Source organism: Bombina bombina, chromosome 5 (genome assembly GCF_027579735.1).
Source record: "Bombina bombina isolate aBomBom1 chromosome 5, aBomBom1.pri, whole genome shotgun sequence".
NCBI lineage: Eukaryota > Metazoa > Chordata > Amphibia > Anura > Bombinatoridae > Bombina > Bombina bombina.
In genome coordinates, this window is record NC_069503.1 from 437,792,940 (window position 1) to 437,810,032 (window position 17,093).

The window sequence follows — 17,093 nt, forward strand, 5'->3', positions numbered from 1 at the left end:
TTTTAGTTATATTGTAGCTAGCTTAGGGTTTATTTTACAGGTAAGTATTTAGTTTTAAATAGGAATTATTTAGTTATTAATAGTAGGTTTTATTTAGATTTATTTTAATTATATTTAAGTTAGGGGTGTTAGTATTTGACTTAGGTTTAGGGGTTAATAAATTTAGTATAGTGGCGGCGACGTTGGGGGTAGGTGACAGCGATGTTAGGGACAGCAGATTAGGGGTTAATAATATTTAACTAGTGTTTGTGATGCGGGAGTGCGGTTTTATTATAGTGGCGGTGATGTCTGTAGCGGCAGATTAGGGGTTAATAAGTATAATGTAGGTGTCGGCGATGTCGGAGGCGGCAGATTAGTGGTTAATAAGTGTAAGATTAGGGGTGTTTAGACTAGGGTTCATGTTAGGGTGTTAGGTGTAAACATAAAATTTTCTTTCCCCATAGGAATCAATGGGGCTGCGTTACTGAGCTTTACGCTGCTTTATTGCAGGTGTTAGGCTTTTTTTCAGCTGGCTCTCCCCATTGATGTCTATGGGGAAATCGTGCACGAGCACGTAGAACCCCTGACTTAAGCAGTGCTGGTATTGGAGTGCGGTATGGAGCACAATTTTTCTCTACGCTCACTTCTTGTCTTTTAACGCCGAGTTTATAAAAACCTGTAATACCAGCGCTGTTGGTAAGTGAGCGGTGACAATAACGTGCAAGTTAGCACCGCACCCCTCTTACCACAAAACTCGTATTCTGGCCGTAGGTTTCCAATTGTGAATACACAAAAAAATATTGAATATGTTGAAGTTAAGAGCTTACAAAGGGATCTAAGGAATTAACTGTGGAATCTGCTGATATTATTTAAAAACAGTGGTGCTTTTAAGGAGTTTCCACATAAACTCAATTGTGTTTCAGCATAATTCAATAAAAACAACAAGATAAGGTAAGGAAAATAAACAGAGTTGGGAATGTTGTTTGATTCTCAAAGCAAATAAAGGATTATTAAGCAGATACAATAAAAGGGTTAAAAGGGTGGGTAGGTTTTTATTTAGGGAGAAATAGAGATTTGAGGTGGTTGTAGAGGACAAGAATGGATTCCATTAGGATGTGGCTGATAAAATAAGTTGTGGCCATAAGAACATCATATTAAGAAAAAAATGAAGTTTGTTTCTTGACAGGAAAAATGTATTTTCATTGAAAGATTCAAAGTTTATTTGTGATATCCAATCTTGTATAGTAGGGAATGTGTCTTGTTTCCAGAGCCTGGACATCCGTGGTTTAGTGCTATTAAAGGTTAATTTTATTATTTTATTAATATTATTATTCTTTATTTATAAAGCGCCAACAGATTCCGCAGCGCTGTCCATGGGTACAAAAATAAAAGTACAGTACAATACAATATAAAAGACACCAAAGTTTAACAAACAAATACAGGGGGAATTGAGGGCCATGTTCCCATGGGAACTTACAATCTAGATGGGTAGGAGGGTGAGAAGCAGGAGGTGGGGACTGTAAAGGTGAGAATGCTGTTAGTGTGGAATTAGATGGGGGCATCAATTCGGCAAGTGGAATTCATTTGTTACTGATTTGGAGATAGGCTTCCATGAACAGAAAGGTCTTTAGGGAGCATTTAACGGAGGAAACCTTAGGGGAGAGTCTGACAGCTCTAGGAAGTGCATTCCAGATGGTTGGTGCCACACGAGAGAAGTCCTGTAGTCTAGCATGGGAGGAGGTGATGGTAGAAGATGCAAGGAGCAGGTCATTGTTGGATCTTAGGGAGCGGGCTGGAGTGTATTTGTTGATGAGTGAGGACAGGTATCGGAGGCTGTGTTGGTAAGGGCTTTGTAGGTCAGGATGAGAATTTTGAATTTAATTCTACTGTGGATGGGTAGGCAGTGAAGGGACTCGCAGAGAGGTGCAGCAGATACAGAGCATCGGGAGAGGTGGATTAGCCTAGCAGAGGCATTTAGGATGGATTGAAGAGGGAAGAGGCGAGAGAGAGGGAGGCCAGTTAATTGAAGCAGTTTAACTTCAACTTTAGACTGGGCCCTGGGGATAGCATTAAATAGAAGAATAATTGGGTCCAATGGATATTGCCTCCTAAAAGGTAGTTTATGTGGGTTCTAATACATTCCAAGAATATTTTAATTTTGGGACATCCCACCAGATATGTTACAAGGTGCCTACTTGACCTTATTTCCTCCAACATTTATTGGAAGCAGAAGGGAATAAATGGTTCAACCATTGAGGCAATAAGTCCCATGTTATTAGTAGCTTATATTTAGTGTTCAATTGTGTAGCGGAGTGTGAAGATTTAGCTATAATAATAAATATATTATTCCATTCCTTTGTTGAGAGCTGGGAAGGCAGGATCTTTAGTCATGCCTCAGTAAAGGTTGGTAAATAACTATTTTTTGGATTGATTAAAATCATAACTGAGTTTTTTTATTCAGTTAAATAACCACTAGAAATGAGAAGTTATTCTATAATTGTTTAAGCATGAATCCAAAACAGAATAGAGAGGTATTTGCGGTTGGTCTCCAGTTGAAGCAGGTACTTGATGCTGGATACCAGGATACACCTTTAGTTGATGCTGGACACAATCATACATAATTGTTTCCTAATGGATACCAGAATAAACAGATATTCATTGCTGATCACCAAGATATACAGGTAATTGATACTGGGCACCAGGGTGCTGGATAACAGAAAACACAAGGTCTTACATTTAACAAAACAGCAGCCGAATATGCAGGCAAATATACAGGCAAACTGAAACTATATGTTTCAGATGGTTCAAATGTGCTTGCTCATAGAAAGTGCTTAGCAGAAACTTGGGAACTGCAGCCAAGATGCTAGTTAGTGTGACAGCTTAACATTTACATTTTTAATTATTATAGATAGGGAGGATTCACCCCCCCCCCCACCCCCATTACACACACACATCTGTACATACACCCAAAGGGTAAAAAGGCAGTTTGAAAGCTCTAGCCATGAAATTTCTTGCTATTACTTAAAGATAGATACAGATAAAACATACAATTTTTTTTTTAATTTTTTTTTTTCAGTTATATTTTTTATTTGAAAAATCCAGCTTATAATAGAGCATGTTAGTGGTGTTATAAAATGCATTTTTTCTCACTTTACTATATTCTAATTATTGTATATTGATGACTGAAAAGCATATTGCTATGTAAATAAAAAAAATCTCATTGCACTTTCATAATTTATTTTATATGCTTTTTTCTTTAAAGGGCTATGAAACCCAATTTTTTTCTTTCATAATTCAGATAGAGCATGCAATTTTTTTTATTTTTTTTTTAATGTTTATTTTTCTTATCAGCAATAAATCACAGAAAAAAGAAAAAAAGATTATGAGAATTAGACCAGATCAATGCCATTTTACAGTTGGATCAAGCAGTAAAACATTATTCTCTTTCATCATTCTGCTGAATTTTTATCTTTACATAGATAACCCAAACCAACAAAATAACAAAAACAAAACAAACAAAAACAACTCAGACCTTTAAATTGTATTCTGCTGAGTTTTTTTTAATCTCTATATAAACAATTTCTTCAGGTAACAACCCAGAAGAGGAAGAAAAAAAAAAAAAGGGAGTCCCCCCATACTCCCCCCGCCCAGTTAGAGAACTGTGTGATTCAAGATTTAGGGCAGCCATGGTAGCCTCCTGGTCCCTGTCTCTTAATTATTACCAGGCACCCAAAAGTACTAGTTCTGAGTTTCTAAACGGGAAGATCAGTTCGTCTATCTCCGTCTCAGGCAGGGACTTAATAAACACTGACCATTTACCAAAAAATTGTTTAATGTCAGAATCCTTATCTAGATTAGTGTCCCTGTGTTCTAACAAACATTGTTTTTTTTTAGACAATTCTTAATCTCTGGTATAGATGGTGTTGTTCTTGATTTCCAGTTTTTGAAGATGAGGTATCTGGTTGCCAGTATGGACAGAAAAACCCCTTTAGCATTTGCATGATGTGGATTATGATTCCTAGTACCAAATATGGTCTGTAACTGTGTTAAACCTGGGAGAGAGATTTTTAGAGTTTTGCTAAGCCAGAATTCTAGCTTCCACCATAGATGCCTTATTTTAGGGCAGTCCCAAATCATGTGCATTAAGTCGGCTACAGGAAGCCGACATTTTGGACATTTATTAAAACTAGAGTTGTAGATTTTGCTGCCCTTTTTGGGGGTAAAATATGCATTATGTATAAGTTTGACATGCATCTCCCGCCAGGTGGCTGATAATGTAACCTGAGCGACTTTCTGGATTGATAGTTGAATTAGTTTAGTGTCAATATTAGAGTGTCAATAAGCTGTTCTACCTTATTCAAACCCGAGTTATGCCATCTTTTAAATATTACAGAATTTAAACCTGCTGGAAATTTTGGATTACCCTGTAAGGGAAGAAATTGAGAGATTTTACAATTTAAAGATAAAAGATTCCCCACCTTCCACCAGGCTTTTAATGGATTAGACATAGTATAAGTGTTTTAATTTCCCCTGGTAGCTCTTTAGGTGGACAGTGAATTAATGCTAGTGGGAGATAGGGGTAACAAATATTTTCCTCTAGTAAGTTATCTGTTACATAATCACTGCGGGAAATCCAATCAGCTACTACTCGCACAAGGAAAGCATAATTGTATAGGCGGATATCAGGTAATGTAAGACCACTACTTTCTTTTGAAAGAGATAATTTAGACAAGGATATCCTTGGTTTTTTCTCCTGCCAAATAAATTTGCTAAGTGCACTGTTGAGCAGCCTGACATCCCTTTCCAGGATAATTAATGGAGTGTTCTGTAGTATATATAAAAGTTTTGGCAATAAAACCATCTTGAATAAAGCTATCCGACCGGATATGGATATTGGGAGGGTCTGCCAGTTTTTAAGTTTCTCCCTAATACTTCCTAAGATTGGAGTGGTGTTAAGGTCGTACAGGTCCCCTCGTATAGAGGGGATAAAGATTCCTAGATATTTAAGAGAATCTTTCGCGAGACTAAAAGGAGTATTGAGGGGGGAATTATTGTTCTTTCTAAGCCATAATAGTTCTGATTTTGTTTAATTGATTTTATAACCCGAGAAGGACCCAAAGCGGGCAGCGATATCCAGAAGTTTAGGAATACTGGTTTAAGTGTCTGATAGATATAACAGTAAGTCATCCACGTAAAGCGCAATTTTTATGGTCTTACTGCCTAGTTTGATTCCTGGCAGTTTATGTCTAACCATGAATGCCAGGGGTTATCTGTGAAGATATAATATTGTTTACAATCAATCTTGTGTATGGTTCTTTATATAGGTTCGTAATGAATTAAAGAAATTCTCCCCTAAAGCCAAAATTGGCTAGTGAAGTGAAAAACTGGTCATAATGGATTGAGTCATATGCTTTCTAAGCATCTACGGAGAGAATGGCTAGATCAGGGGCACCCCCCTCCCCCCAACTCCCCGACATCTCCATAGTCCTGAAATATTCAGTGACCGCCAAGGCTTCTCTGATTTTTGCTGTGGAATTTCTTTTGTGTAGGAATCCAGCTTGGTCTGGATGGATAATGTTGGCAAGTACCGGCTGTAGCCTCCTAGCAATAACGGAGCACAGAATTTTATAATCTCCATTTAGAAGAGCTATAGGTCTGTACGATTCTTTGAGAGAGGGATCTTTCCCACCCTTCAGGATTAAAATGGTATTAGAGGCAGAAAAAAGAGGCTGCCACTGGATCACCCTTAACAAACATACTATTGTAGAGATTATTGAGATAAGGCAATCTCAGTGTTCAGAATTTTGTAAAACTCATTTGGTAAACAATCTGGACCTGGTGTTTTGTTCGGAGAGAGATCTGTGATGATCTTTGTAATTTCTGATTCCTTAATTGGGGCATTGAGAAGACCAGCCGTATCGGCTGAGATTTTAGGGTAAGGTATTTCATTCCAAAATTGCATCGCTTGCGCCAGATCCGAAGTCCTGGAAGAATAGAGATCCTGGTAATATCTAGTGAATACCTCGGCAATCTCTTCTGGCTTCTCGAGAGAAATTTTCACTCTGAAAAAGAAAAAAGCGCAAAGAGAGACTCAAGTGCAATAAATAACACAAACGCTGCTGCTCTTAAAAATATGCACTTACAATGTTTTATTAATAATACAGCAGTTTAAAAACACAGCTTTCTCCTTTAGGGTAAAATATCCAAATACTCAGCTGCTCCGGTCTGTTTTCACAGCCTAGTTGTCTTTTTTTCAATGTCCGTTCCCTTCCGCTGTTCACCGGAACTGTCAGTGTATGGGAAATCCTTGTTCCTGGGGCTATGGTAGCCCTGAATGTCCAAAAAGCAAAAAGCGTTCTATTCCTAGAACTACGGCTCCTCTGAAGAGCCAAAGTACAATCCTATGATACCTCTACGCGTTTCTTCTGCTATCGTGCAGACTTTCTCAAGAGGATGAAGACTCTTCATCCTCTTGAGAAAGTCTGCACGATAGCAGAAGAAACGCGTAGAGGTATCATAGGATTGTACTTTGGCTCTTCAGAGGAGCCGTAGTTCTAGGAATAGAACGCTTTTTGCTTTTTGGACATTCAGGGCTACCATAGCCCCAGGAACAAGGATTTCCCATACACTGACAGTTCCGGTGAACAGCGGAAGGGAACGGACATTGAAAAAAAGACAACTAGGCTGTGAAAACAGACCGGAGCAGCTGAGTATTTGGATATTTTACCCTAAAGGAGAAAGCTGTGTTTTTAAACTGCTGTATTATTAATAAAACATTGTAAGTGCATATTTTTAAGAGCAGCAGCGTTTGTGTTATTTATTGCACTTGAGTCTCTCTTTGCGCTTTTTTCTTTTTCAGAGTGAAAGTTTTTGCCCTACTTCATTTGGTGTGAAGGATCCATTTGGTAAACAAGCAGCAGAGGACTATAGTGATTTATGGACTGACATCTTTTGGAAAGTGGTAAAACGTTTTTGTTATTCCATTTGTTTTAATATTGATTTGTGTGTATTCTATTTTGATTACCCTATAATTGCATACAGGGATTTGATTTATTTATTTAACATTTGTTGGATACCACACATGTTTGTTGTAAAAATTGATAAACAGAATTGACATTAGTGATTTTATTATATTTTAAGAGGGAGTTAGCGCCACTATTATTTATTTTTTGGTGGGTTAGTATTCTCGAGAGAAATGCCCTCCTGTTGAATATTCTCGATCAGAGAATACTTTTTCTTTCTTTTGACCAAGTTAGCCAAGAGTTTGCCGGATTTATCCCCATATCTATATAGTCTGGCTTGAAGTTTTAGGTCCCTCTGTGTTTCCTGAAAAGACGCAAATGTGTCTCTGGTATTTTTAGCTCTGATGTATTTCGCCCAATTACTAGGTGATTTTTCCATTAAGAAAGAGTTATAAGAATTGATTACTGAATTAGTGATTTCTTTCTCTCTTAATTTTATTTTCCTATACCTCAGAGCACTGTAAGCTATGATTTTGCTCCTGAGGACTGCCTTCGCGGCTTCCCAGAAAACCAGAGGGGAACCTATGTGGGCCTGATTATTTTGAACATACGCAGAAAATTTGAGTTTAAGCCAGTTTTTGAATTTCAAATCTGACGCAAGAAATACGGGAAAAATAAAACGTGTTGATCTGTCCTTGGGGTGGATCAACTAAAATTCCAGATAGATTGGACCATGATCTGACAAAAAGATTGGTAATATGCCTGCTTTTACTTCTGACCTAGATAATCTTTCATCGATAAGAATTAAATCGATTCTCGAGCACGTTTTGTGCGCCCTAGAAAGACAGGTGAAGTCCCTGACATCGGGATTCTGAAGTCTCCACACGTCCTTAATTGCAGGATTCTGCATAATTATCCTTTTTATGTTTAAGCAATCTGGTGGAATGTCTTAACCTGTCCAGTGGGCAGTGGGGAGACATTAAAATCTCCACGAGAACCAGATGACCCTCATAGACAGAGAGGATTTTAGCCTGTAATTTGGACCAGAAAACTGAGTCAAGTTTATTAGGGGCATAAATGTTACACAGGGTAAAAATCCTTTAAGAAATTTTAATTTTTATCAGTACAAATCTTCCCTCAGGGTCTACTTCCCTGTGTATGAGCTCTAAATTGATTCTTTTCCCTATCAAAATAGCCACCTCCCTTCTCCTTCCCACACCTGGTGAAAAAATGTTTTCCTTCACCCAGGTTGATCTAATTTTCAAGGACTCTTCTGTGTTTCTTGTAGAAATGCTATATCGGTCCCCAATTTCCTCAGATGTGTGAGAATAGACTTCCTTTTAATGGGGGTGGATATACCACCCACATTCCAGGAGACTACTTTAAAATTAGCCATATGGGATGAATCCTATATCCGTATATCAGTAATACAAAGGGGGTTCGCAGGGAGGGGGAAGGAAGGCGAGCGGGGTGAAGAAAAGGGGGGAGGAGAAAAAAGAAAAGGGAAGAAAAAGAGAAACCCAACCAGCCACTTCTCCTGTACCAGTGTATATCATACTCAGGTGACATGGCACAAGAAAAAAAAAAAAGAGAAGGAAACAACATATGAGTGGCCTATTTTCGGCCTGGCGATTGTAAACCTGACACATTTAATTATTTCAAAAATTGTTCAGCTTCCTCTGGGACCCCAATTATTCGTATATTGTTTCTACGGGAACAATTCTCGAGGTCCTCGAGTTTAGCCTGGATTGTCGTGATAGATAAATTAGCCGTTTCTATATTAGCACTGTGTGATACCGTAAGATCTTCAAGATCTGAGACCCTCTGTTCAACTTTGTTGAGTCTGTTAGCGAAGTGTCTAACTTCCTGTGATAGAAGTGTGATGTCTTTTCTAATCTCTAATTTCAGTGCATCAAAATGGGGTGCTAGAGCCGCCGAAATTTTAGAGACCAGAGTTTGCATATTAACTGTATCAGTCAAAGGGAGTGTGATAGTAGGAGTTGTTTGTGTTTCAGGTGAAATCTCAGACACGTTTTTTGCTCTCCTGTCTCTTTGCTTTGCTGCATTGCTGGCGAGTGAGTGCTAGAGTGACTGTGAAGAAATGTATCCATGTGCCAAAATTTAAGAAGGGAGTAATCTAAGGAGAGAGAACCTCCCAGTGCAATGCAATAAGCAAATTTAAGATGAAGGGGACGGGAAAGGGAGGGAAGATGTGAGGGGGATTAAGTGCAGGGAAAGTGCAGGGCTGGGAATGTGTCAATTTACTACCAGTTTAATACCGTGAAAAGAAGAAAAGGGAAAAAAGATTGGGGAGTGAGTAGGACTCACTCACCTCGCCACGGACAGCAATAATAGCAAAAGAAGAATAGTTCCCAACAATACTTACTCTACACAGAAGCTAACCTAGGATAAGATCCGTGGGCCTAGCCCCTTAATTAAATTAATGGCCTCAGATTCTGAGTAATTTAGAGGGCAGAGATTTAAGCTTATTTGTATAGTGGATCCCCACCTCTATATAAGAAAGGGAGGACCAGAAGAAACAGACCCAACAGAGCTTGTACCAGAAATTTGCCTTCTGCCAAGATCTACTCAGGACTTAAACAGAGGATGATATAAAACTTCAACACCTTTGAGGGGTATACAGATCAAGGAAAGTTTCTTAAGCTGTGAGTAGAATATATTCTATTACTGCTTTTCCCTAACTTTCCCTTACCCTCGTCCTGGGTCAATAACCTTGATCCCAGGAAGAGTGAAGGATTAGAACCAGGGAGCTTGCTTTGTAAAAATTTTAGAAATATTAACCGGATAATTACTAAGGCCTTAGTTGCTGTCCACTTTTTGTTAGCTATTTAAGGTTAAAAAAAGCCAGAGATTTAAGAGCTGTAGTCACTGAGCACCTAAAAGGTTAAATAGCTTTCAAGACTTAAACCTGTAGCTGTAATATCTTGTGTCAGACAACTGAATTATAATAGTCGAGCACTAGCACCCCTAGCCTGTTTATAACTTGAATAGTGAAACAACCCTTAGGAGTCTATTCAGCCCTATCTAGTTATCACAGAAAAGGTGCTTAAATGGCATAAGACAGTAGAACAAAAAAAAACAAGAAAAAAAAAAAAAATTTCCTTTGTGAACCACAAAAAAAAAAAAAAAAAAAAAAAAAAAAAACATGTACAGTATAGTCGACTTAGTGGTACATTTCCTATAACTGTTACAGCCAAAAAAGAAACATAATTATGCAAATTGACCAGTCTAAGAGTCTTAGATATAATAACGGGGAGTCCTGTAACTTTTAATTTCTCTTCTTCACGTGTTTATTAGCCGTACTGTGTTTCTGTGGAAGGCTTGTACTGTAAAATAACAGATAGACCATTTGACCAGTGTCACCGTCTACCTCCGAGGTTATCACCGTTTATTTTTGAATTGCCTCAGACCATAGCTCCAGGAGACTAGGCACTGCCAGGCCTTATAAGTTAAGTAAGTTAAATTAACCCCCACTTAGCTTCTTCTCTGCGGCCTTCTAGAAGCACCTCTCCGGACGTGCAGCCTGCTGTTTTAACATATAGTATACCAGGAGATCAATACCATGAGAACTCACCCCTTCTCGCGATGTCCAGCTGCCCGCCACCAGCGTAGGCAACCTCCGGGACTCCTGGCAAATAGTGCAAACCAGATGGATACCACCGGTACCTGCTTCTCAGTTTCGTTGAAGTCCACGCTCAGCTCCCCTCATGCAGCACCGGTGGGGGGGGGGGGGGGGGAGCGAGCAGCGTGTCACCAAACAGCAATAACAATATAGGTGCAGTCCAGACGCCAGGTACCTAGTCTGAGGCTGGCCCAGGACCTCCCACGCAACACCGGTGGGGGAGGGAAAAAGGTGAGCGCCGGGCAGATGTCTCCCTGACAGGATGGTAGGGAAAGTTGAAGCGTTAGGTTAAAGTCTGAAGAATTAGTCTGGCGGGGCGGGCAGCGCAGGAATGCACCTGTTAGTAACCTGGAAAGGGCACCTGGTTACAGCCGGGCAACAGGGACAGGTAGCTGGTGGATGGACTTTAAAAACAGTGGGGTGACAGACCACTGAATAGGGTTCCAGAGTAGATCTTCCTTACTGCCTGAAACAGCAGCCCCAAAACTTGAGGCCGGGCGCGAAGAAAGAATGCCGCCAGTGTTTAGAGAGCTGGAGTATCGAGCCTAGCAGCACCTGTACAGCACCTGTGCAGCACCTGTGTAGCTCCTCCTTCACCGGAACCCTCTAAAACGAACAATTTTAAACAACTTTCCAATTTACTTCTATTATCTAATTTGCTTAGCTCTCTGTATCTTTTGTTGAAAAGCATACCTAGGTAGTCTCTAGAGGTAAGAGCTAGCTGCTGACTGCACATATATTTCTCTTGTCATTGACTTACTGATATGTTCAGATAGCACCTAGAAATGCATTGTTGCTTCTTCAACAAAAGATACCAAGAGAATGAAGCAAAATTGGCAATAAAAATAAATTGGAAAGTTGTTAAAAAAATTTATCTTTTTTTAAACATCACTTTACTGACCATCATATCCCACAACCTTTCATAAAAAAAAACAAAAAAACTGTATGACCTTGAGCATCCTTTCCCACTCTAAAGGACATATTATTCTTACACAAGAAACTTACTTCAGGAGATGTCCAGGGTGCACTCAAAGTACTATTGACATTGTTTTTTTAGCCCATTCTACTAAAGAGAACAGTATATGCAAAGTGATTCAGAAGAAAAACATTTTCATTTATTGCCATAAAAATAGGAAAAGAAGGTTATTTATTGGTACAGTGTATTAGGTTTATTATATGGACAAATTATACCTATTATCAATGGAAAATGGAAAATGAATCTCTAAAGTTGCTCTCAAAACACTGTTGGGAGATGAGAAACATTCTTGAAAAACAATCTCTTTCCTGCTCTTTTTGTCCAAAATAAAACTATAAGAATTTGTTCCACTTTCCTTGGATCTGGCCATATACATAATCTGGAGACGTCATAATCTTTTACAACACCTAATTTGACCTTGACTACATCTCTACAGATTACATAGATTTATCCTCATTCGTCCATTTTATCTAAAAAAAATAGAAAGCAAATAATGCGCTACCACCCAATGAGAACTACAAATTAAGAACCAACAAATTATAGTAACAAATACATTGAACAATACTATTTTCCACACACTGCTTCTCAATTTAGCAGTTTATAAATATTCATGAATGTTCAGAAAAATGTCCCTTTAATCAAAGGTGTAATGTTGGAAAACAGGTAATCGTGATGGTCCTCTATATCCCTTTTATTCAGCGTGTCTTATGTTGCAGCTTCTCAGCACAGTCCCATCAAAAAGATTTGTAAGTTTTTATATTTTATTTCACAATAAACGTGTTATACTTTAAACACTGGAGTGGTATCCCTTCCATGTTTGATTGTGGACTGCCGTGGGAAAATGAAACAATCTCTACGGTTGGACAGGCTTTCCAGACGTCACTGAGGGAGGTTATCTGAGGAACAAACTCCATGGTTGTATACAACCTGATGCGCACATCATACAGAACGATCCTGTGAGTAATACCCAGGGAAGGGGGTTTTGATAATTGATAACTACCAAACAGATTACACTTAGAGCGTGCTGCGCTTCTCTTTCTTCATATTCGTCCATTTTATCTATTGATTTGACAATCATCTGTGTATTTATTTTTGTGCTGCGCTAAGCACTGGGAAATTTGCTAATCCAGACACAGATCTAGTTCACCTAATCTAAAATATGCCCCTGTTGAATTTGCTTTAATAGGGTAGATACTCCTACACCCTCTGTTTATATGGCTGGCAAATAAATGTTTATTAGAAGATGCTATGGTCTATTCCAAACTTTAGGGAATATTGTAACATTTCAAATCATTTGATTACAATTCTTAAGTGTATTCTTCAAGGCAGAATCCCTAAAACAAACTAGTTTTATGTATTTGATTATTCTACTGATGCAGCTGTTTGTTTGTTTGTCTTTAACAAAAATAGAATTTCAACTGACATATTTGTGGATTATAAAAGTAATGTTAAAAAGAAAATGTTCAGACTATCAAACTATCAGAAAATGTATAAACTATGTGCAAACCATTGCACTGTTTGTTGTAATAAATGCCAAATCAATATGTGTATTTGTTTTATGTATTAATTATATTTACTTTAATGGTAGGTCACTCATCAGGAACCCTGTCAACTTTGGAACTTAATGAAAGAAATTAATGTGAATATAAGACCTGATAAGAAATAAAAAAAAAACAAGAAAATGTGATTTCTTGCAGTGAAAGTTTGAAGAAAATGTAATCAGATTAAGAACAAACCAAATTAAAACGCTTGTTATTATTGTAAAGCAGCAATGATTAAATCTAATGTTACACTCTATAGGTTGTTGGAATCTACTTAAAATCAAAACTTATATTATTAAACTGCAACTATCTTATATCCCAGTTTACTATTTATTCATTTCTATCTATCTATCTATCTATCTATCTATCTATCTATCTATCTATCTATCTATCTATCTATCTATCATTTATTGATAGATAGATAGATGATAGATAGATAGATAGATTCATTCCTTGAATAGATAGATAGACCACTGCTTCATAACTGATGTTTCAAGGGAGCCTGAAGGCTCGCTGGAAACAAAGGGGATCAAGGTCTATACGGAGCTTGATAAATCGGCCCCTTAATGTACAGTGGCCGTATAAGCTTACTAGGCAAGGGATTTTGACAGTGCAGACAGTACCAATTAAGGGCCAGATTACAAGTGGAGCAGTATTTTATAAGGTTAAATATATATACATTGGTAGTCATTTTAATTCACACGTATCTTCAAGCTTTAATATGTAGGGTGAGACTTAATGTACAGTGGACGTATAAGCCTCCTAGGCAAGTGATTTTGACCGTGCAGACAGCACCAATTAAGGGCCAGATTACAAGTGGAGCAGTATTTAATGCTCCTGCTCAAATGTTAACTCCGCTAGAAATAAGTATTTTGCGTGCGTCGGGTAACGCTTGTATGACAAGTTGAAAGTAAATTGATTTTGCTTGTGCAACCCACGTAATAAGTCAAACTTAGAATATTGTACGCATTCCCCAATAGAACATATATATATATATATATATATATATATATATATATATATATATATATGCAGACACAGTATCTCACAAAAATGAGTACACCCCTCACATTTTTGTAGATATTTTATTATATCTTTTCATGTGACAACACTGAAAAAATGATACTTTGCTACAATGTAAAGTAATGAGTATATAGCCAGTATAACAGTGTCAATTTGCTGTCCCCTCCAAATAACTCAACATACCGCCATTAATGTCTAAACCGTTGGCAACAAAAGTGAGTACACCCCTAAGTGGAAATGTCCAAATTGGGCCCAATTAGCCATTTTCCCTCCCCGGTGTCATGTGACTCATTAGTGCTACAAGGTCTCAGGTGTGAATGTGGAGCAGGTGTGTTAAATTTGGTGTTATTGCTCTCACAATCTCTCATACTGGTATTTGGAAGTTCAACATGGCACCTCACGGCAAAGAACTCTCTGAGGATCTGAAAAAAAGAATTGCTGCTCTACATAAAGATGGCCTAGGCTATAAGAAGATTGCCAGGACCCTGAAACTGAGCTGCAGCACGGTGGGCAAGAACATACAGCGGTTTCAGAGGAAATGTTCCACTCAGAACAGGCCTCGCCATGGTCGACCAAAGAAGTTGAGTGCATGTGCTCAGTGTCATATCCAGAGGTTGTCTTTGGGAAATATACATATAAGTGCTACCAGCATTGCTGCAGAGGTTGAAGGGGTGGGGGTCAGCCTGTCAGTGCTCAGACCATACGCCGCACACTGAATCAAATTGGTCTGCATGGCTGTCGTCCCAGAAGAAAGCCTCTTCTAAAGATGATGCACAACAAATCCTGCAAACAGTTTGCTGAAGACAAGCAGACTAAGGACATGAATTACTGAAACCATGCCCTGTGGTCCGATGAGACCAAGATAAACTTATTTGGTTCAGATGGTATCAAGCGTGTGTGGCGGCAACCAGTTGAGGAGTACAAAGACAAGTGTGTCTTGCCTACTGTCAAGCATAGTGGTGGGAGTGTCATGGTCTGGGCGTGCATGAGTGCTGCCGGCACTGGGGAGCTACAGTTCATTGAGGGAACCATGAATGCCAACATGTACTGTGACATACTGAAGCAGAACATGATCCCTCCCTTCGGAGACTAAACCGCAGAGCAGTATTCCAATATGATAACGACCCCAAACACACCTCCAAGCATGTCTCCAGACCTAAACCCTATTGCGCATCTGTGGGGCATCCTCAAAAGGAAGGTGGGGGAGCACAAGGTGTTTAACATCCACCAGCTCTGTGATGTCATCATGGAGGAGTGGAAGAGGACTCCAGTGGCAACCTGTGAAGCTCTGGTGAACTCCATGCCCAAGAGGGTTATGGCAGTGCTGGAAAATCATGGTGGCCACACAAAATATTAACACTGTTGTTGCCAACAGTTTAGACATCAATGGCTATGTGTTGAGTTATTTTGAGGAGACAGCAAATTTACACTGTTATACAGGCTGTACACTCACTACTTTACATTGTAGCAAAGTGTCATTTTTTCAGTGTTGTCACATGAAAAGATATAATAAAATATTTATAAAAATGTGAGGAGTGTACTCACTTTTTTGAGATACTGTACACTGTATATATATATATATATATATATATATATATATATATATATATATATATATATATATATATATATATATATATATACATATTTATCTAAAAATACATAGAACATATTCTGCTATGTACAAAACATTGGAATGTGATTTTTTTACAGAAAATACACAGTATAAAATGTTATGAATATTGCATAAATATGTTTATACTTGTTTTCATCTACATAACTGCAAAGGGCTCCAATGCACATCTATATATGTCTATATATATATGTATTTATATATTTATGTGTTTATATGTGTATGCACTGTATGTCTGTAAATACATTTACAGTACAAGAAAGAGAGTGTATCCCTCATAGTAAGTTAATGACGTAAATACCTGTCACCACTCCAGTCTATGGGACTAATGTTAACCTCTTACTTCCCGGAAAATATTGGCCGCCAAAACTTGGCTGTATCAAAGCAATTGCTGTACCTGTGTATTTTGCCATATATCACCTGGAGATCACAGTCCATTTAGGAAATGCACACGTTCACTCAGGATCTGTTTGTGTTCCAAACAGGCTGAGAAACTTACTCAGCATGCATCCATATCAACTTCCTGGTGGTGGCCTCTGTTGGAGGCCATGAGGCACAAGAGTAATGACATCAAACGTGACGTAAGCAAAGGGGGAGTGATGATATAACTGCCCGGCACCTGTAAGCTACTGAGGAAACAGCGGTACCTGAATTGGTAGAAAAATCCATGAAACAAAGGAAGTAGTACCCCTGATCAAATTAAAAAGTCACTTTATTTGAAAACAATGGTAAAACAACATGGGAGCATACAGAGTAACAAAGAGCGTAGCACCTGATGGCTTACATGTTTCGGCACTGAGCCATAATCATAGCCTAAGGGGCAACACATGATACTTGGCTTAAAAAAAGGTTACAAATCACATAATAGGAACACTAAAACAATGAGTACGCCCTCTGAAGATGGTAAACAGTGTATTGATGCCTAGCCAGAATGACACACACATTGACATTAACCCTGTTAAGTGCATGTTAAATCCAAAAAAAGTATACATTATAAACATTATAAACAGTATTGTACAAATGTATAGCAGGCCTGATACAGAATAATGCACACATAATCAACATAAAAATATACAAGAATATACTTATACTTATTCTTGTAGAACCCTCTAACATGTGCAAAACCGTGAATATGACTGAGCACTGAAGAGATTCTAAATATAGGAATTTGCATATGAGAATAAACATAAGTATATACATAATCCCAGCACACAGCTGTAAACAACAAATAAGCACCAATATATATGTTAATTGTTATTAAAACACACATATATATGAACAAATGCGACAAAGGTAAAACTAAGTAGCAAATCCTAAATAGAACCGGCGGTTATAC